At 50.8% G+C, this 23,344-nt stretch overlaps 1 protein-coding gene and 1 non-coding gene across 3 annotated transcripts in view; both read right to left on the bottom strand.

Moving 5' to 3' along the window:
* KAZN (kazrin, periplakin interacting protein) overlaps nt 1-23,344 on the bottom strand; it is a 52,628-nt gene that overhangs the window by 27,270 nt on the left and 2,014 nt on the right. The gene's annotated exons all lie outside the window — the stretch shown is intronic.
* On the bottom strand, nt 15,348-15,405 carry MIR12246 (microRNA mir-12246). Its single transcript, NR_162009.1, has one exon. It is a non-coding gene; the product is annotated as a microRNA mir-12246 (primary transcript).

Here is a 23,344-nt window from a genome sequence, read left to right on the forward strand (position 1 = left end):
TGTGCATCCAGTAAATGCAGCAATAGCAAATCATAGGCGTGTTGCTTATTCTATGGATCTATATATATGTGTGTGTAGCAGATACAACACAGACAGGAGGGAATTTCACACCCGGAGAGGTTCGGCGGCCGCTTCCATTCAGCCAAAGAGATTCTAAAATCCCTTAGCAGCAAAATGAACAGCTTAGTGCAAACAAGAGGCCCAGCATGCTGCTACTGCTATCTCCTGGCAGGGGCTGAGCGCTGCTCCGGTCACGGAGCCCATCCCGGCCGAACCCCCCCATAGGACTGAGAGCCCCCCATGACCCAGCACGGCACCACGGCCACATTTCATCTCCCAAAGCAATGAGTGATTTCTGCCTCATTAACACCCAAAGCCCTTCTGCCCCAGCTTCCCTTCCAGCTCTTCCCAACTCCACCCCACCACCTCTCACGGGTTTCATGTGACCTTAATGATGCACGAGTCCCAGCAGGGTATGCTCTGCTCACAGCAACACAGCTCTGCTGGGCAGAGTCAGCACTTTTGCTGGCTTCCCCCCCCCCCTCCCCCCCAAGAATTCTGCAGCATTACAGGAGCAGACAAATGCCTATTCATGTTTCTGCTCAATAAAACATGAATTTTGAAACTCCAGCAAGCAACGCTGCTTAAGAGAGAACGGATACTGCAGTATAAGCACGGGGAGGTTGGGTTGTACCATGGATACCCCATCCCTGGAGGCATTCAAGGCCAGGCTGGATGAGTTGGCACCCAGCCCACGGCAGGGAATTGGAACTGGATGATCTCTGAGGTCCCCCCTCCAACCTCAGCCACTCTGTGATTTGCACGTTGACCTTCTCCCAGCCACACTACTGAATGAGAAATGCCCAGCTCCGCCAGCTCTTACGTTGCCCAAACAGGATTTCAGGTCCTAAAGGGCCGCTGAGGAATATCGTGTTCAAAGAGGGATGTGAAAGACATCAGGAGCAGTAAGGGACGTGTCAATGCACTGAGAACCAAACTCGTTTGCTGCCGCTCTCTTTCCCTTGGGATAAAATTACACTGATTTAAAAAGCACGTGAAAACTGGATTGCCCCCTTCTCTCGCCAAGCGATCGAGTTAACTTCCTACAACTCGCCTTCAATTCTCACATTTCACACTTGTGAGCTACTGCCAGGAAACTCAGGAAACTATTTCCTATCTGGGAACGAAGTGACGCCCCGACAGCCAAGGACTGAGCCCTTGGCTCCCCTTCAACGCCAACACCCAACGAGCGCCGGCGCGCGCCTGGGAATGATGGGCTTTGGAGATGTGCTGCAGGATAACAACATGTTGGTGTACACACCATCCCTGCAGACACCCGAGGTCAGGGAATGGGGCTCTGAGCGCTGATGGAGCTGTGGGTGTCCCTGCTCAGTGCAGGGGGGGTGGACCAGTTGGCCTTGAGGGGTCCCTTCCAACTCAAACCATTCTATGGTTTTATTTTAACCAGACTCTGCAATGAGACCCGTTGGGGAGAGTCCGGCCCCACTTGCAGGGTTTGGGATAAGATGGGATGCCATCTCCTTCTACACGTGCTGCAAAGCCAATGGGACCTGCTGGAGAGCTGCACTTGGTACTTGGTTAGACGCCGTGCCAGCTGGAAATAAGCTTCTACAAGGCTGCGAGCTGCCTGCAGACCCTGTCCTCTTGCCCGTGCCGTGCTTATACCCCATAATAGTCCCCCCCTCTGCTTTGAGCCTCCTTACACAGGGAAAGCCCCCAGTGAAAGCAGTGGGAGCCTCTTAATTGCCTCTGCTGCAATCAGTACAAACAACGCTCAGCGATGCCAACTGCCATGAGAAGCCCTGACTTCTGAACAGCACAATTTCCACTTCTTGCTACCATTTCCACTGCAAAAATAAAAAAAAACAAAAACAACCAACCCCAAACCAAACAAACCAAACCAAAAAACTTCAAAGCAAGCAGACTCTGTAAGGGCAGAACCAGGAACTGCTGGTCCCACCAAACCCCACAGACCTCCGCCAATGACCCACAGCTCCAACCCCAACCCAAGGCCCCCCAAGTCCTCAGCCCTGCACATTCCTAAAGGTCTTCCATTCAGTAAATTACAGCCTCACCTGTGCTATTAGGTGGTCTGTTATCCTCATCCATCTCTCCTGTTGTAATTACTGTGATCATCTGAACAGGTAATTTGGCAGAGGTGTCATTGCTTCCTTGTTTAATGTGCTTCCATTCTCCAGCATGCCACACACACCCCATCTCCAGAGCAACCTGGATGAGCCAGCACCCTTCATTACCTTATGGCCCTTTTGTGCATGGCCATACCACGAGGTTTGTCAGTGTTAACCATGCAGCCCTCCTAAGACCCTTACACTCAACTCTTGACCCTACATGTGAGACAAGGAGGTGATCTGAGACAGCCAGCATGGCTTCCCCAAGGACAGATCGTGTATGACCAATCTGATGGTCTGCTATGAGTGAGTGACAGCATCGGTGGACAAAGGGAAGGCAACTGATGTTGCCTACACGGACTCGTGCAAGGCCTTTGACATGGTCCCATGCCACATCCTTCTCTCTTAATTGCAGAGATGTGGATTTGAAGGCTGGACTATTCGGTGGATAAGGAATGGGTTGGATGGTCGGTCAGGCTGCAGCAGCACATAATAAGGGAGAAGGAAATGAACCAATGAGCAAACCTTGGTGCAGCAGGGACATTAGACTGCTGGGACATGTGCAAAGAAATGCCAGAATCCCAAGGACTGACACCATGGTCACCCCTACTACGAGTGGGGTTTCTACCACTGCTCCATCACTGGGGCAAGAGGGCGAGCCATGTGGCAAAGCAATGCTAACCACAGGATAGGGCAGGATAGGGCAGTGGAAATGTGAACTGCTCTAATTAAGTAGATGGAGTTGTGTTTTTTTTTTCCATTTATATCAACGTATTTCTCCCCTTCCTTGGCTCCACTCTTTTCAAGTTATGGGAAAGAAACTAAGCCCCAGTGAATGGTAATCATTGGGTTAAACTGGGATCCTAAGTTTAATACACTTGCTCATGATCCTTTTCTACAGCCTTTCTTCAGGTTTCAAACGTATTCACTTTCTGCTTCCCATAAATCCGAGCTTTCTTTTTAATCTCCTTATGATACTGTGGGAGAAGACTCCGATTTCATACAAGGCATATTTAAGACAATAACCGATAAACTCATTAAGCTCCCCTATAAAAGACTTCAGTGGAGCTGATGCCACGCGCTGAGCGGAGGCGGAGGGCTGCAGGATTGGCTTTCCATGCAGAGGTTGCACAGCCCACTGAGCCCCATATCTTGCTTGAAAAGCAGTTTTTAGATGGGCGTGAAGAAAAGAAACAAAAAAACCCAAAACCCGACACGTCTATGATGAGAAGAATGGGTATCTTGGAAATCCTCTATAAGCTTGGGGAAGGGGAGAAAGGGGAAGAGCTTGGATCTGGAATGGAAGAAAGGATGCACTCCTGAAAATACCTCCAGGATGGCCACGGTGTGAGGGTCTGGAGGGGGCAGGAAGCCCCCAGCCCTACAGAACAGCTCCATGAAGCCAAGCGGCCCTTTCTTTGCAAGAAACTCAACTTTGCAACTGCTTAAAACCCAACGCTAGTAGAGGTGAAAGCCATCCGTGTGAATGCCAGCTCCAGGCAGCGACAGCACCACGAGATGGGAAAACCATACAACTGTCCCAAACACACACCCCCAGACCCTTCACTACACATCTGTAGGACGTGGGTTTCTCCACCTAAGAGGAGTGGAGGTTGAGGGGCGAGGGCAAACAAAGCCACTTCCATGCCTTACAAGAGACAGTGAGTTCCTCTTTCAGAAGAGAAACTGAGAGCCATTCACGGCCGGCCGTGACTCTTAAACACTCATGAAAGTGCTGCCATACGGCTTCAGATTTATTGCTTGTGTTTTCTAACTTTGCACATCTGTTTTCTATAAGTAGCTGTCCAAGTCAATGCATCTCCCCTTCCCTCATGAACCGCCCAGGGAGCTTTGCAAGGACGAATATCTGTGGCTTCAGTGTTTACCTGCTTAGTGGTCTCCACTCTGTCATCATGAAGACGTAAAATACTGCTCTAATATACCCAAAGTGGGAGCTCTTAGGTACGGTGTCCTTGCAGAACCACGCCGGGTGCCTCCAAAAGCAAGGCACCACCGACCGAAATCCTTCCCACTTCAACGGAACGCTGAATGCAGGAATCTGGGAGGAAAAGGGGAATTCCTCCAAGGAGAAAAAGCAATAGGAAAATGGCACGGAGCCAGCAGGGTCACGAGGAACTAATGAGACAGAGCAGACACCAGAGCATCCGGACACAAGGAATGCGTGGCATGCAGAGGGCAAAGAGGACCAAAACAGCTCCAGAAGAGTTTGGTTTTTGTGGAGGACCACCAGAGCAACAAAATCTGCTTACTGCTCTGAAACTCCCTTTAATGAAGATCCAATCCTTTTTCTTTCTCCCCATTAAAAAAGTGGCCTCGACCTCTCTTTCTACCAAGGCTGCTGAACACGACCAATTCTGCCTTTGTTCTTTGGTGCTTGCAAGGAACCTACCAGCTTGCAATGAAGTGCTGGGATCAACGGAATAAAATACTAGAGAGGAAGAAAACAGACGGGATGCATTTTGCTTCTAGACATGTGCAATTATGCAGCGAAGCTCTCTTAAAAGAAATTAGTGTGCTCAACTGTCCATTGTGCCCTTCAGTAGTACTGCAAGGCAGGACAACACCAGCAGCCCCCCGGGGGGAGCACTTAAGAAACCACGGAGATGCAAAATGGGAAGGTTAGAGGGCAGAGAAAGTGGTAAGGGAATAAGTGGAGGCTGAAACGAAGACTGCAGAAGATACTGAAGAGGAAATATTCCATCCACTGAAGAAACGAAAGGTCAGTGAAAGGAGATGGTGACTGCTATGAAACTGCCTGAGTGGTTCCCCAGTGCAAGTACTGACATACATGAGGTTCATTGTGTTCCCTGCCTCAAAAGGGGATTGTCTGAAAAGGAGATGAGGAAGGGCTGGAGAAAAGATGGGAATGGGAGGAGCAACAAGGCATGGAGGCATCACTCAGGGCTGGCAGATGTCCCCATGGAAGGATGGCCCCATGGTTAGGATGGCCCCATGGCAGGATATCCCCATGGTTAGGATGGCCCCATGGTTAGGATGTCCCTTCTCACTTCCCAGAACCACAGAATGGTTTGAGTTGGAAGGGACCCTTAAAAGTCATCTAGTCCAACTCCCCTGCAATGAGCAGAGACATCCGTATCTCATGCATAAGGCAAGGCTGATGATGACCCCAAACCATCTCAACCCCCTCAGTTATGACACCTCCTGCCCAGGTCCCCAGCACACCGAGCAGCACATGAACCTGCCCCAATGGGCTGCTATTTCAACCCAAAACTGCAGAGAAGTGAACAACCAAAACCAGACCTCATGCTCCAATCCTGCCTGCTGCTCCCCAGCTGATGCAGTGCTGCATTAATGATGGCTTAAAGAAAGGAAAAGAGAGAGCACAGACCTCAATTGCTCCTCTATATTCACAGACCAGCTGTGATCGGTGCAACCGTAACAGCACAGCCTACATAGGACAGGCAAAGAATGAAGCAGAATTAAGCCTTAAGGGATGTTATAGCCCTTGGAGAAAGATGAGCCTGATTTCTTTTATCCTCCAGTTTTACAGCAACTTAGAAAGCACTCATCTTCAGAGCAGGCTCTGCAGTGCTCATTACATCAGGCGTTCGGCAGCGACCACTCTCGCCTCAAACAAATATATAACCTAAACTGCAGCCATCAGGCACGGCACTGCCACCACACGGGCTCAATTTCAGAGCACTGTCCTCGTAGAAGAAATTAAAGCCCGCTCTTGTAGCTGAAATTCAGACGTACAGCAAAAGCACTCACTACAGACCGATGGCCCTCCCTGCCCATCAGTGCGCTTCTGCTCTTCGAGGAGCGCTGTTTTCAGTCCTCCTCCAACTGTTGGATTATCCAGTTGTTGGATGAGCCAACTGCTGGGTTAACTATTGGAGGAGCACCACTGGAAGCTCTCCTTTCAGAACAGTTCCACCCCAGCAGCACCCTCATGGAGACCAAGAGCCAGGATAGTCAGTTCTTTGCCCCTGCCGTCAGCCAAGATGTCCCTTCTGTTGAGAGATGGCTGGGGAAGGATGTAGGATATCTTAAATAGTGCCGGCAAAAAGATGTATCAGCTGGCACAGACATCCCACCACCTATAGATGGGTTGCAGAGAACAGCACCACACAACCAGTCGATCAAAAAGAAATAAAGTGAAAAATGATAAATCCGATGTATTTACATATGTATATATAGACATAGATTAAAGCAGCCCCACTTCTGCTGCATCTGGCCATTTCTTTTTGTTCCACCCCAGCTGGACCTGCCCGCCAATAACAGCCTGGGTACACAGACAGCTCCTGCTGTGCTCGCTCAAGCATTGCACCCACTCCTCCCTCTTGCACGTGGAGACTGTGCCACCCCACCAGGTGCCAGCAGGGACGTCTGCCCGCAGGGTATGGCTGTCTGAGCACAGCCCAGGCTGAGCCCTCAATTATTAATGTTATTTGGGTAGTGCTGCCGGGCAGCTCGGTGCTCGGTAGAAATGCACCAGGAAGATGTGACAAGTGGCCTTATCTTTATGGGCTTTATCCACCCCCACATCTGGTCAAATCTTGAAATTAAAGGCAACTTTCTGAAACGGCCAACAACTCACCCAGCCCTGCGCACTCCTGCTTGGTGCTCATTTGCATGCTATAAATATTCATATCGTTTCAGCTCCCATCCTTCGATGACCAAAGCGATCGCATTTCAAAGGCTCTATATTTAAAGCACACCACACTCGGATGGCAGCACTGCTTTAAATTTTAAAGAGCTGTGATGCTCTCCATGCACTGCAGATGCGCCCAGAGCTCCACAACGCAGGAGTGGTCCCCTCCTATCACCCTCCAACCTCAATGGGCACAGTGAGCAGCCCCCAAATGCAGTCACAGAATCACAAAGTCAATATGGTTGGAAGAGATCTCTAAGATCATCTAGCCCAACCATCAACTCATCACCATCGCATGTACTCAACTGTGTCATAGAATCATAGTGGTTGGTTGGAGAAGACCTCTGAGATCACCAGGTTCAATCCCAACCCACTGCCCACAACCCTCAGTGCCACATCTCCACATTGAGCACCACCAAGGATGGTGACTCCGCCACCTCCCTGGGCAGCTGTGCCAATGCATCACCACTCTTTCAGAGAAGAAATCCTTCCTAATATCCAACTTGGGTAGAACCATTAGGGCTGGAAAGACCACTACGAACACAGGGAGGCAGCACTCACTGCTGACTTTCCCAAACCTTCTCCATTCATAAATATTTCACCGATAAGAAATCAGCCTGCCAAATCTTAACAAGTGCTTTGATGAAAAATACAGAAAGCCTTTTCCATTAGTGCTTTTGATGTTCTTTGCATAGAGAATAACGAATGCGGCAGATCGGTCTTCTTACCCTCCTCTGTCCTCCCTCACTTTCAGCTTTTATCTGGCAGAGCCCAGAGAAAATGTGAGATTTGGGCAGGAGAAGCACATTCTCTGTGGCATCCTCATTCTTCTACTTCACACACCTTGGGCACAGAGAACGCCACCAGGCTGCCCAAGGAGGTGGTGGTGTCACCATCCCTGGAGGTGCTCAAGAACCATGGAGATGTGGCACTGAGGGATGTGGTCAGTGGGCACGGTGGGATGGGCTTAGGATGGGTTAGACTTGGGGACCTTAGAGGTCTCTTCCAACCTTAGCGATTCTATGATTCAACTCACACCTCAGTCTCCATCGTGACTCAGTGGGAGGGGACCAGGAGTGGCAAAGCCCTTCAAAGTCATCTTAGGGCAGACAAAATCCCAGCTTGGTTTTGCAAATATTTGCACCCATGGGCAGGGATTGGGTCCCTGACACCTCAAGACAACACAGAACCATTGAGCTCCCTACCCTGACCCAATGGCATGTCAACTGGGAACCATTTGCACAGCAGATTCACACTCACAGCTTGAACCAATGCCATGCTGTTGGATAAAGCTGCTCTGCAATGGAGATTTAACGTATTGCTTTTTGGCTAGAGACACACTGCCAGGTATCACTGCATATAAAGGGATTTTTTGACCCAGTGGGGAAGTGTTAAAAAAGCAATTCGGTCCTCAAATGGAGCCATTTGGGTGAGTGGGCACCACTGGGAGGTGCTCAACGACCACCAGGTGCCCATGGGAGGAGCAGCACCGTCCTCACAGCTCCACACTCAGCTCAGCACCGCGGATGAAGCACCAAACCCCAGCACTGGGTTTGCAACACGTTGCTGCTCAGCTCTGAATTGCAGCTTTTATCATCTCCTCACACTCCGGCTGTAACATCCAAAGCAATTAGAGCCAACTGATTTTTTTCCTATATTTACTCCTTTAAGCAGAGTTTTCTTGTGTGGGGCAGAGATTACGGGTTTGGGGCTGCTTCGCATTCATTTCCCATTAATGACTCAACCACTGCTGTCTCCTCTTGCTCAGATGAAGCTCGCTGCGAGTCCAACTAACTCAACAAACATCAATTTAAAGCAGTTTCAAAGAAAACAGAGCAACTGGCATCTAGCAGAATTTTTGAAAACAAGAATCCCAGCAACACCGAGAGTGTTTAAAGGCACTTCAAAGGGAGCACACTGTTATCAGCCTGAGCGGGATGCTAATGTTTGCATGGAGCTATTGCTGCTCATTATTCATCCTCCTTTTTGGCACTGGAAGCAGTTGGGAACTCATCACCCAGGGCTCTTGGCAGGGCTAGCACAGCAGAAAGCTCCCTGCTATCAGCATGGTCCATTTGGGGGTCTTTGACCCCTCCAGTTATGGAGGGAACAAAGCAACCCTAAGTCTGCAGAATGTAGCATCAAACCATAGGGTGAGATTGGTCCATAAACCCATTGTGGCCATGCAGAGGGCTGAGAGCTGGAACTGCACCCGGTGCTGTGGGATTGGGTTGGGTTGGTTCTGAACTGGGATTCTGTGTTTGGATTGATGGTTGGACGTGGTCATCTTGGAGGTCTTCTCCAACCTTAATGAGCCAATGGTTCTACAACAGGGTTAGTGGGCACGGAGAGGATTGATGGTTGGACGTGGTCATCTTGGAGGTCTTCTCCAACCTTAATGAGCCAATGGTTCTACAACATGGTTAGTGGGCACGGAGGGGATTGATGGTTGGACGTGGTCATCTTGGAGGTCCTTTCCAACCTTAATGAGCCTATGGTTCTATGAAACATATCCCCGTGGGCTATAAGACCAGAGCATCTCCAGCAGCAATGGCATGGAAGCTGCAGGAGATCCTAACCCACCTGCTCCAGCCCAGCAGCAGAAGTGCAGAGCACACAAACCCCAAACACCCTAAATCTGAAGTCTGCTCCTTGCTTTCAGTGAGAACCTAAGAGATGAGGTGTGTGCAAGATGTGACACTGTGCTGCAATACACACTGCCCTGAGCAGATGAAGCACGAATGCCATGGGCTGAATGGACTCCACCCAGCACAGCTCATCTGCAGGGTCAGCATATGCAAGATCAGGACCTAAATTTGTTCCCTGCCTCCTGGGACACTGATAACTCAATTTTCTCGTTGTGCCATGCAGACAGATAGCAGCAGTGTACAGCAGTGATACAACCCCTGGCTGTCACATTGCATTTCTTTGTGCCAAGACATCAAGGTTGGGAAGCAGCAGCTCAGGAGACAGGAGCTGTAGCCCTGATTCTATTGCAGGGATGGTCACAGTGGGAAGCAAGGCTCGTGCCAGCCCAAATGTTTGCTATGAGAAGCACAGATCACAGCTCTGATTATCAAAAGCTGCATGCAGCAAGGAAGGGCTCTAATTTCACCCATCGAAAACACAAATGTCACGAGAGAAAATGAAGGCTGTTATTACAGCTCTGATCCTATGACCCTTATTTGCAATATGCAGCTTTTAAAGAATCAGAGAATCATTCAGATTGGGAAAGATCTCTAAGACAGTCACGTCCAATCGTCCCCCCCACCCCATCACGCCCACTAACCACGTCCCTACATGGGATCACAGAGTGACTGAGGTTGGAAAAGCCCTCCAAGATCATCCAGTCCAACCATCAACCCACCACCACCATGCCCATGTAGAATCATTAAGGCTGGAAAAGACCTCTAAGACCATCCAGTCCAACCCCACCACCCCCGCTATGCCCGCTGCCCAACGTCCCTCAGTGCCACATCTCCATGGTTCTTGAACACCTCAAGGGATGGTACCTCCACCACTGCCCTGGGCAGCCTTTCTCAGCATCACAGTCTGAATTTCAGGGGCTGGAGCCCTCATGGCAATGACTGTGAAGGGGTACACTGGTGCCCAGGTCAGGCAGCGTTGGCCAAGCAGCTGGGGATCCTCGTGCACAAAGGAAGGAAGCACCAACGTGATTCATCCCACTCCTGTGCACTGATGCCATTTCTTTCTAAGAAAAACGAAACCCCACTGAAATCAGCAGCGGCTGCTACATTTTATTCCTCCCTTAATCTAAACATATAGTCATAAGAGCAAGGTATTTGCTATAAGGAAATGAGCTGTCAAGTGATTTACGGGCTTGCTCTGTTTCAGCAGCTCCAAGCCTTCTCCGTTGCCTATTTTTAGCAAGCTGTAAATTAAAGGCAATAAGGGACGGGGTGGGAGCCAGCTTCAGAAATTTATAGAGCCAACTTATCTACCTCTCCATTACCCCAACGTCCCATAACTGCAGCATCCAGTGCCACGTGTGCCATTATCACAGACTCATAGTTGGAGCTGGGAGGGACCCTGAAGGCCATCAGGTCCCGCGCTGTGCAGGGACACCCACAGCTCCATCAGTGCTCACAGCCCCATTCCCTGACCTCGGGTGCCTGCACCGCCTCTCCCAGCCATCCAGCCCTCTGTCGAACCTCAATCCAATAGCAGCAGTTGCCTTGTTCACATTTTATTGGTCATTCCAGCCACAATTATTCTAATAATTCCCATCAACAAGAACCGGGGTCCGACGCTGCAGAAACTTTTATTTGCGGCGCCTCTGCTGTAAACGATTACAATAATTATTCTCCCTCCCATAAAGCACTTTCTATACAAGAGCTTTAACAATGGGAAGTTATTACCAGAGCTTTAACAATAGAAAGCTATTACCAGTGTCCCTGTTTGCGAGAGCGAGGCGCAGGGAGATCAAATGAATTGCTGCAGATCATTCAGCGACTCGTGGACAGGAGCAGAACTGCCATCTCCCAACCCTCCATCCAGCATTGACTCGGGCAGGGAAAAAGCCACGCATCCTTGCAGAGCACATCAAAAGGGGAAGGTTTGGTTTTTGGCAGACTGTTATTTTTTCTTTCCTTTCCATTGGGTGTAAAAAGGGGATATCCCACCATCTCTTAAGGCTCTCTGCTCTGCATTACACGGCACGCCCAATATGAGGGTTATCATTCTTTCCCTTTTCTTCCCTTTTTTTTTTGGAGGGGGGGAGGGAGAGGGTCCCAAACAATATAAAATCGGCACTGGGAATAGGACTCATGGGGACAAGTGGAGTGGGGAGATGGGGAATGGAAGGAGTGAGACTGGGGACATGGGGATTGGGGATGCTGAGAGCACTGGGAGTGGGGCTGGGGACAGTGATGATACTGGGACTGGGGACACCTGGCACTGAGGATGCTGAGTGGTACTGGGACTGAGGACATGGACACTGGGGACATGGGAACTGGGAATGGAAGGAGTGGAACTGGGGATATAGGAACTGGGGATGCTGAGTGATACTGGGACTGAGAGTACTGAGAATGGTGGGAGTGGGACTGGAGACAACGAGGACACTGGGACTGGGAACATTGGCACTGGGGATACTGAGGGCATTGGGAATGGTGGGAATGGGGCTGGGGACAATGGGGACACTGGGACTGGGGACACTGAGGGCACTGCGAATGGAAGCAGTGGGACTGGAGACATTGGCACTGGGGATGCTGAGTGATGCTGGGACTGAGGATATAGACAGTGGGGACAACGAGGGCACTGGGAATGGTGGGAGTGGGACTGGGGACACTGGGAATGGGACCAGGAGCATTAGGAATGGAAGGAGTGGGACAGGGAACACCAGGACTGGGGACAATGGGGACACTGGGAATAGTCAGGGTGGGACTGGGGCAAATCAGCACTGGACCCTGACAGTTCTGGCCAGGGCAATTGACTCAGAAGCACCGATCACGCACTACACATCCCTGAGGCTCCCCCCTTTCAGAAGTATTCTATGTTTATTTCAGTTTATTTCAGAGAAAGAGCAGACCTTAATCAGCAAAAGGGCCATGAAGAAACAGAATACTTATACAAAATTGCGTCCTGCTACCAAACAAGATGAAATCCTCTGAGGCAGCTATTAAGGAGATCGCCCAGAGGAAGGGAAATTCAGCAAACCAGATTATCTCTAACAGGCTTATCCTCTGGAAAAAGAAGTCATCAGATAGCTCCGAAAGACAATTAATGAAAGGTAGGCGAAAGGGGAAAGTGTAACAGGGTGACAATGAGGGGGGACATCCATGGGATTGTCATGGCTGATCTGGAATGAGGGCATTACACACTGCTGGAGGAGGAAAGGGATTTGGAGGTGCTCAGTGCCTCGGGCGCAGGGCTTTGCCAGAGCATAGTTCCCCTATTAAAAAAGCTGTAGGGAGAAGGAATCCTATGGAGCACTGTTGGTATCCAAGGGCTGGGTAGACGGGTCAGGGCACGAACCACAGCGCACCTATACTGCCACAAATACTGCCATCATCTTGGGAACCCAAGAGCAAAGTTACCACTGCCACTGTGCACAGAATCCTTAAGGTTGGAAAAGACCACTAAGATCACCCAGTCCATCCAACAACCCACCAAATGCATGCACTCCTCCAAACCACACAAGGGTGGTGATGCACTGAACAGGTTGCCCAATGAGGCTGTGGATGCCCCATCCCTGCAGGCATTCAAGGCCAGGCTGGATGTGGCTCTGGGCAGCCTGGGCTGCTGGTTGGCGACCCTGCACATAGCAGGGGGTTGGAAGTGGATGAGCATTGTGGTCCTTTTCAACCCAGGCCATTCTGTGATTCTATGAAGGAATGGCACAAACGGGACCCAAGAAGCCTGGCAAGATCACAGATTGACCTTAAGCTCATTTACTTTTCTTCTTAAAACGTAAATCTCGAGCCCATAAAAACATTGGCAGCCTGCACCGGAAGGCGCTCAGTGTGCTCTTCTATCGCTCCGCAGGGCAATAGGCTTCATCCTGTTTCCTCTGGCCCCAGATCAAGCATGCTCCTCGCAGGAATTTTCCATTATCCCGTGGCAAACATACCAGGGCAACACGGCACTCGACTGCCTTACACTCTGACCCCTCTTTAGTGGCGAGATCGTGCATAAAGCACAGTCCATTTCTTGTAAAACACACCATTTCTTGTTATCCTGACACTGCAATTCGGGTGAAAAGTGGCTGGAAATCCCAGGCTGCAATGGATGGAGGACGGATGGATGGAGGGCATTCTTGGCTCCCTCCTGTATCCTCCTCCCAGCTGCTGAGCCCTGATGCATTCCCATAACCCAATCCAACAGACTCAAAAATCTTGGAGGCACTGGGAACTCATCCCAACATCACTGGCTTTACTTCAGTAGACCCTTTTCTTGCACTGCTTCTACTGCAGTCTGAAAACTCACCCCTGAAGTCCATGCAAGCATCCCACTGCCTGCAGATGGATCCCCATATGGCAAGCGATGGGTTACGCCCTGGGCATCACCGCAGAGAGCATCCCAAAGCTTCACCTCTGGGTAGAACCAAACCCATGGTTGGCAACCAACCCATGGCACTGGGCTGGAATTGGATGATTTTTTTAAGGTTCTTCCAACCCAACTATCCTATGGGTCTATGATCATTAAGGTTCCTTCCAACCCAACCATCCTATGGTTCTATGATCTTTAAGGTTCCTTCCAACACAACCACCCTATGGTTCTATGATCGTTAAGGTTCCTTCCAACCCAGCCATCCTATGGCTCCATGATCTTTAAGGTTCTTTCCAACCCAACCACCCTATGGCTCCATGATCTTTAAGGTTCCTTCCACCCCAATCATCCTATGGTTCTATGATCTTTAAGGACCCTTCCAACTCAACTATCCTATGGTTCTCTAAACCCACAATCAGGCAGTAAGAGCTGTACAGCCCCACGCTCATTGGGAAGGGGTGACCAAGGGACACAAAAGATCGCGCTTTCCCTTTCTTTCCAGAGTTCTGCTCTTGAATAATGTGGTGGCTCGGCTCCAGGTAAACTCACCCAGCAGCACAGTTCGGATCATCTCGGAGAAGGCAGAGGGCTCTGACTCCAAAAACACATCCTTAATTACATGCGTGTGAGCTGTTTTCCTTGGCCTGGTTGCAGGGGACAGAGAACGCCGGGCGTCTCGCCCCGCAGACCTCTGCATTCAACCCACGCCCTTCGTTAAGCAGTCTGCAAACGAGCTAAAAAAGCCTTAATCCTGCAAACAGCTTCTGCAGTGCAAATAAAGAGCAACAAGCCAGGCATGGGGGGGGGGGGGGGGGGGGGGGGGGGAGAGGAGAGGAGAAAGCGTCCCTGGGCAGCAGGGACAAAGCTCGCATTGTCCCATGTGCTGCAATGAACTCCCAGGACAAAAACAATGTGGCTTTATGTCTGCAAAGGGACAAAGCTTTTCTAGGGCACAGCCAGCTCCTGCGACGTCCCCATGGGGGGGGGCGGGGGGGGGGATGAGGACCCATTGCACACATTGCAATATAAAGATACCAGACCCAACCTATTTTGGTCTCTCTGTGCAATCTGCCATCAGCTCCTGCAAGGAGCAGGCTGTGAGCAAGGTGCAAGCACCGTGCACCTCCCCAGAGCCAAAATACCAGGGGAGCACGGCACAGCTCCAGCCATCAATCTGTACTTACCAACTAATCATCCCCGCCAAAAATAACTCATCCAATTATCACAACGCTGCCACTTAAATAATGAATTTTATGCCTTATTACAAAGTAAAATAGATCAGAGGACGGGAAACAATTGCAATTAGTAAAACAACAGAAAAAAAAAAAAACTCCCAAAAAAACCCCAACTCCCACAACTCTGCAAATGTGATCTGAATATATGATTAATTTGTACGAAATAATGGCTGATTGCTTCTGACATCAAAGGGGTCAGCTCAAGCACTGCCATCCCACACTGCACCCATGGGCACCTGCAGTGGCTGAGGTAGAGGAGATGGGCCATGGTGCTGCTGTGATAGCAGTGTGATGGATCAGAGAACCATGGAATAGTGAAGGGGGGAAGAAGGTTGGAAAAGACCACTACAACCATCAAGTCCAACCGTCCACCCAACTCCACCATGCCCACTAACCACGTCATAGAATCACGCAGTCAGTAACATTGGAAAAGGACTCTAAGGCCATCCAGTCCAACGTCAATCTATCACTACCATGTCCATGAACCACGCTGTAGAATCATAGAATCACTCAGGTTGGAAAAGACCTCTAAGACCATCCAGCCCAACGTCAACCTATCACTACCATGTCCATTAGCCATGTTGTAGAATCATAGAATCACTCAGCTTGGAAAAGACCTCTAAGACCATCCAGCCCAATTCCAACCCATCCCACCGTGCCCACTGCCCACATCCCTCAATGCCACATCTCCACGTTGAACACCTCCAGGGATGGGGACCCCACCACCCCCCTGGGCAGCTGTGCCAGCGCATCACTGCTCTTTTGAAGAAGCAATTGCTCCTTTTCCCAATGCAGGGCACATTCTCAGCACGTGCTCCCAGCTGCACCCAAGCCAAGTTAGAAAAGAAGAAGTTGCAGATAAAAGAAGTTATCAGTTGCAAAATGTTTTCAAAATAAATGAGAGAAATCCAAAACATTTCGAGTCTTCAGGATGGCATAGCAGGACCTTAACAACATTCACTGATCTTTAAAACAACATCCTTCTTCCGATCAACGAGGAAGATAACGAGCCGACAAAACACTTCCTTTTATTTTAATACATCCTTTTAATAACCTGAGTGCAGTTGATGTGGATTGGGGGTTAGGAGAAGGGCAAATTAATTCGCTTAGCATCCAGAATTAATTGTACTCAGCTCAGCTCTATGCTCCCAGCTCTGAGTTCACAATTTGGGATGCAGAGCAATCTGCCTCCAGCACGGCCATGGCGCAGCAGATGCCAACAGAACACCCAGAGAAACCCACTCTCCCTTTAACGAAAAGTTTTCCACCTCCAAAAAATGTGTTAACATTTTTCACACAAATATTTTCCGTCTGAGCTCACTTTTAACAGTTTCAGCTGGATATGATTAGGAATGCAAACAAAGCAGAGGAGGGGAGGAGGCGATGCATGGGCAGAGGCGAAGCCCACTGCGGCACCAAGTTCATCACGGGCTGTGAACTTCATCAACGTGGTGCTTTTCCTTTCAACCACAACATTGATAGTGCTGACACATCAGACGTGCCATTGTGTTCAGTAACACTGCCCGGGTCTGTGCTGCCCCAGAGGAGCTGGACGTGGAGCCAAGGGATGAGACGCACCGAGACACAAACGCGGCATTCTCGGCGGGGACGGTCAGATGCAATCATCCTCCATTGCACTGATTTACTTTAAAAGTAGGACAGACACCCCAAACAGTGAGGGATGGGGATGGAGACCCCAAAAGGTAGAGGATGAGGATGGAGACCCCAAACGGTAGAGGATGGAGACCCCAAACGGTAGAGGATGAGGATGGAGACCCCAAACGGTAGAGGATGGAGACCCCAAACGGTGGAGGATGGATGCCCCAAATGGTGGAAGATGAGGATGGAGACCCCAAACAGTGGAGGATGAGGATGGAGACCCCAAACAGTGGAGGATGGCCCCAAACAGTGCAAGATGAGGATGGGGACCCCAAATGATGAAGGATGGGGACCCCAAACAGAGAAGGCTGCTATGTGTCCTGGCAGTGCCTCTGGATTTGGCCATCGACAAAAAGAAAACCCTTTTCTACAAGCAGTTGCGTTGCATGGGGATCTCCCTCCATGCAAAACTCCATGCTCCTTCTGGTCGGCAGGCAGCTGGCTGACGGTGAGCAGAATGCTCCTAAGGGTGCAGGGGAGCTTGTTTAATTGCTAATGAAAGGGTGAACGGGCATTTGGGCTTCATCCAGCTGGAAGCATTTGGAGCTTGGATGCTAGAAGCAGCTCCACACCAAAGAGCTGTTGGGTTAATCCCCAACCACTAAGAGCCTGGACATGGACTCCAGCCCTGCAGAGCCCTGGGAGTTATAGAATCATTACAGTTGGAAAAGAGCTCTAAGATTACCAAGCCCAACTCCAACCCACCCCCACCACGCTCACTGACCATGTCCCTCAGTGCCACATCTCCACACTGAAGGGATGGTGATCCCATGCCAATGCATTACCACTCTTTACGAGAAGGAATTCCTCCTAATACCCAACCTGAACCTCCCCTGGCACAACTTACAGCCATCACCTCCTGTCCTATTGCTGTTACCTGAGAAAACAGGCTGACCCATGAGCCCAGTGGGCGTGCTGGCACCCCTATATCTGCACAGGGGAGAAGTGCCTCCAGGAGCAGGTCATGGGGTAACCAGCAGCGCTGGGAACACTCTTGAGAAAAGACTGCTGGCAGACATAACGTGACGCAAGCACGGCAGCTTTCACCCAACACAGCCCTTAATTAGGATTAGGACGATGGGTGGGATCGCCCGCCCCAAGCAGCACAGCCAAAGCACAGCCTCCAGCTGGTGGGAGAGCCCAGACCTGCTCCCCTCCTCCTGCACCGTCAAAAAGAAGTCCTGGGAAGAGCCCATCCCTCTGCTCCAACCAGTTGGGACAAGCCTTGCAATGAGCGTTCCCAACCAACCAACAATGCCTTGAGAGCTTTCTGGCCGTGAGCGAGGAGGATGCTGGTGCCCAACTCCATGATGGCTGGGAGCAGGTGGGCAACGGCTGCTCATGGTGCGTCATTTGCACCAAGAGCTGGCTGTGCAACAGGCTGCAACGTGGGGAGTGCTTGCTTTGCAGCTGGAAGTCAACGGGGATGAAATTCCAGTGCAATCTGCACCAAGAGCAAAACTTTCCTTATCTACGCTACCACTCTCCACTGCAGAAATAAAATAAAATAAAGAAGATCTGCCTGGCTCGCCATCATTTCTATGTAGCAAAGTAGGGAGCGCAGCAGGTTGCTGCTTGCCTGGCTAAGCAGGCAGGAAGGGAAGCGCCCGCCGCAGGCAGATCCCAGCAGGTTGGGACGGCGCGGGCTCTGCTCTGCTGCACGGGCATTGGGTGCACGGAGCTGAGCACGGGGCTGAGCACAGAGCTGCACAGAGCTGAGCACTGAGCTGCACGGATGCTTCCGACAGCGCCCGCAGCAACGCGCCCATGAATAATGCAATTTCCCCGCACGCCAATTCTCCCCCCCTCCCCTCTATCATGATGAAATGCATCAGCAATTTAAGACGTGCTTTCTGCTGCCTCACCAAGGAAAGTTTGGGCTCAAATTTGGGAAGAAACATGGCTGCGTGTGGCTGAGGGCAATATTCATCCAGCTTGAGCGTGAACACCTGCACCAGGATCTATGGGATCTGCTTTGCTCCGGATGCACTCCCCACATTTACTCCCCAACACGCTGGAATAAAGGGCAGCCATCACACTTCAACCCTATCTCCACTCAACGCCCCACGCTGCTTTATTTTCTCCACCATTTCCTACTCTGCTCCAACAGAAAGCACGATGATAACTTTTTGGCAACGCTAATTACCAATTTAATACTTCTCTCTTAACGACATACACAGATTTACGATGAGATCAGAGCAGTCCCACTAATCAGGGATAAACCCAGCACACTGCAGAGGGTTATTGGTTTTTATTAGTCTTTCTTGTTGGTCTAATTGATGGTATTACCCTCTGAACTGCATACACACGCTTAAAGAAATTCAAGACAGGCTGGAAGAAGGGCCCAAGGGAAGCAGTGTGTGCTTAACGGCTTCATGCCATCACCTGCAGCCAAAACCCACTCTTCTCCCCAAAGATACTTGGTGTGAGAAGAGCTTGTGGCCACCAAGAGGGAAAGAAGACATCCCAGCACTGGGGGGGTTTCATAAAAATCATGAAGGTTGGAAAAGACCACTAAGATCATCCAGCCCACCCCCAACCCATCCCCACCGTGCCCACCGCCCGCATCCCTCCGTGCCACATCCCCACGTTGAACCCCTCCAGAGATGGTGACCCCACCACCTCCCTGGGACTTGGTTTGTCCCCAGGCAACGTTGAGCAACGCGTTGGTGCCACGGCTGAGCACGGTGACGAGGTCAGAGGTGTGATGTCCCACCATTGACGGGCTGTCGTTGACGCACCGCCAGCTCTACTCATCGATGCTATCAGGACGGGTGGCTGCCGCCAACAAGTAGAGCTCAGGCCTTATCTGCATATGGGTTTTTAATCCTGCGCTGTGATCACTATCACGTTATTGTTGGACTAATTAACAGGCAAAGATCTCAAGGCTTTTTCATCCAGGCCTTTTGCTGTTGCTGCTTCTGCCTCTCCACAGAAACAGGGAGAAAACAACCACAAGCATAGCAAGGTGCAGCACCAGGCACGGCAGGTACAACATGTAGGTACAACGTGGCACCCCAGCCCTCAAACCACAGCAGCACTGTATAAATCTCCCCAAATCTCAGCCCGTGATAACACGGTCCCATCGGAATGAAAAGAGTCCGTGGGGAACCTACGAAGCATGCAAACAGGTTTGGTTTGTTTGGCCCAGAGAAGAGGAGGCTGAGGGGAGGACTCATGGAAGCCCTATAGATCCCCCCATGGAGGCCCTACAGACCCCCCCCCCCCCCCATGGAAGCATTACAGACTCCTGCATGGAGGCCCTACAGAACCTCCCCCCATGGAAGTATTACAGACCCCTCCATGGGGGCCCTACAGACTCCTCCATGGAAGTATTACAGACCCCCCCATGGAAGCCCTATAGACCCCCCCAGGGAGGCCCTACAGATCCCTCTATGGGCTCAGTGGGGCTGACATTATTTAACATTCCAAGTACAGCTGAATTAGGAGTTTATTTTTTTCCTCCTGGAAATCTCAGCGCATCCCACTAAACCCTTCACAGCCATCTCCAAGTTTCTTCCGAGAGAATCTTTTTCCCCTTTTCTGCAGCTTGAAAGAGCGTCTGGACCGCCTAAACCCAGACATCAAAGTTCAATTCCTCAAATCTCTTCCTCAAATCAATTTGCTCTGCTTTCCACCCCGAACACAGCACATCTCCGCAGAAAACAGGCACACGCTTCCAGGACCTGTACGCCTACAGCAAATTTCGATCTGCCATAATATCTTACAGTGATCTGAGATGTCTTTTGGAAAAAAAAACAACAAAAAAAACCACAACCAACAAACATTGCTTTATGATGGGAGGGCAGAGACTACTCCTCCAGTGGGTCCATTTAATGGAGCTTTGAAAGGCATGCAGTGCCTCTGTGGCGCTAATCAAGACCCAGTGGGTCTTCCCAGTTGGTCCATCAGCGATGGCCAACAGCAACCCCAATGCATTTCCCCCAGTTAGCTTCAAAGGGAGGACAATTTGATTAAAAATAATCCTAGAATGGCCTGGGTTGAGAAGGACTACAATGACATCTAGTTTCAACCCCCTGCTATGTGCAAGGTCGCCAACCACCAAGGCCAGGCTGCCCAGAGCCACATCCAGCCTGGCCTTGAATGCCTGCAGGGATGGGGCATCCACAGCCTCCTTGGGCAGAATAATGGGCTGAAGCTCAAGCATATGGGTGCTCTGTCTGTGCTCAGCTATCACCATCACACAGACGTGGCACTCAGGGACATGGTTTAATGAGCAGTGTTGGTGGTAGGCAGTTGGACTGGACAATCTCAGAGGTCTTTCCCAACCTCTGCTGGTTCTATGATCTTGGTCCTTCAGTGATGTGCATACAGGACTGGACAACCCTCCTGCTGTAGGGTGGCCAAGCCATTTGTCAACATGCTGTCTGTGCATGATAACCCTTTATCCCAACGCTCAGGAAGCTGCACTGTGGGTTTCAGCTGCAAGAAGGGCAAATATGGGTGCTGCAAGGTACCTCTGTGTGCTGGACAAAGAACCATAGAGCTGTCAAAGCAAAAGAAAATAACTTGCATTTTTTGAGCATCCAAAGATGAGGTGGTTTGTGGGTCTCTCTTCTTTCAAACGTCCCTACACATGCAGCTGCCACATGGTTTTACAGCGGTGTTTTAAGAGCACAAAGGTACGGCCCCCTCTGCAAAACCCATGTTTGTATAAGAAATGAAAGGCAAATGAAAACAGAGGCTGGGTTACAAAACCCAAACACCACCCGTGGCCCCGCTGTGCCTGCAGGAGAGGCACGATCCTGCTGCATCTCTGCAGAGATCCACTCGTCATCAGCAACGCCAGCTCCCCGCGTTCTGCTTGCTGTTGCAAAAAGGAAAGCCTGAATCACACAACCATCTGAGCAGGAAGGGACCAGATGGCCACGAAGGGTCCCACTCCCCTACAACAAACAGGGGCACCCACGGCTCCATCAAGCTCTCACTGCCCCACGGCGAAACCACATCCCCAAACCACAACCCTCAGCCAGACGGGGGCGGGTGGGGATGAGTTTTTCCCCCCTTCCCTTTTCCACGACACCAATAACTTTTGCAAACAGGAGTCATCAGAAGGACTCGACCCGCCAGGATGGCCAACCCACCGGGGGTTTCGCACGCCCTGCTTGTGCAAGCTGCTGCGTCAGCCTCCAATTCCCTTTATCTCACGCGTCACTGTCAACAGGGAATTACGAGAACTGCATTTTAACAAGCTGCAGACGGAAGCATTGCTGCGTGCCGTGCTCGAGCTGAAGTTTGCTGCCTCACTTCAAGCCACGGCCCCGCTCAGTGCTGCGGGATGGGAAGGGATGATCATTTATCACCATGCTAAAGCCCAGGCGAACCACGCCAAATGAGGCTTATGAATAGGAAAGCTGCAGATGCGTAAAGATACTTCAAATTAACATCAAAAGCTGAGATGTGACGGGGACCTGAAGTGCTGGCTGCAGCCAGCTCCTTGAGTCTAATGCAACCACGTGGATATTACTACGCACGCACTGATTTCCCAGGGCACGCCACTGTAACAGCAATAGCGCAGCAAGACCTTGGGCTTGCAATGCACGTGGTGCACAACTGCTCCAATATCCAACTGGATTGTGATGTCTGAGTTCCTCTGCAACATCAGCTCTCAAGCTCTGGAAGAACAAACAGTGGGGGAGATGAGTGGTGAACGCACACACCGGCATCCCTGCTGGTGCAAACCAGCATACAAAGCACCGCGTGGAACTGATGCTCTAGAGTGGGAAGCCAGATGAGCTGAACGCCGAGCGAGGTCTTATTAATAACACTTAGCTACTGATTGTGCTTTACATCTTCAAGCACTTTGCCACCATTAATTAATTAAGGTGTTTTACGTCTAACGCCGGGAGGAGACTGCAGCAAATCATGGGGTGAGGTGGGCTGACCTCCCGGCTCAGCACACACAGCTTAACTCCCCAAACTTCAAGTTTCATACAACCACAGAACGGTTTGAGATGGAAGGGACCCTAAAGGCCATCTGTTCCAACCCCCTGCAATGAGAGCGTGGACACTCACAGCTCCATCAGTGCTCGGAGCTCCATCCAGCCTGACCGTGGGTGTCACCCAACCTGGCTCAGGTGGGATGGGGCCATAGGTGCATCATAGGCCATGATGCAGTGCCTGATTCCAACGGCAGGGCTTGGAACTGGACAGTCTTTGAGATCCCTTCCAACCCAACGGCTCGGCGATTAACGCTCACACAAAGGACTGTGACAACACACAGATTCCACTCCTACCTCCGTACGCACGCCCACCACCCAGCCTTGCTCTCACCCCGCTGAATGCCTCCAACTTTGGTTTAAATTACAGCAAAATGCCCTTGAAGCACACCTCACCGCAAGGAACAGCATGCTGCAGCGCGGGGACCTCTCAGTGCGCGCAAAAAGGGCAGAGTTATTACCTCGAGCTGTCTCGAGCTGCACCCTAATTAAATGAATAACACATTTCACAAAGGCAGCGTTAATTACCGAGCCAGGCATGCACTGACCTCGGCTCACAGAGCTTCGGAGTGGCCCACAGCACCCACACGGCCAACGGGACCTGGGGACCGCACCACTGAGCGCCTTCAAACCCCAAAGTCACCCTTGCGACCCACAGCTGGTGGCTGTCCACCCCATTCCCAGCGCCATGCCGTC

This window comes from Gallus gallus, chromosome 21 (genome assembly GCF_016699485.2).
Source record: "Gallus gallus isolate bGalGal1 chromosome 21, bGalGal1.mat.broiler.GRCg7b, whole genome shotgun sequence".
In the NCBI taxonomy this organism is placed as follows: Eukaryota; Metazoa; Chordata; class Aves; order Galliformes; family Phasianidae; genus Gallus; species Gallus gallus.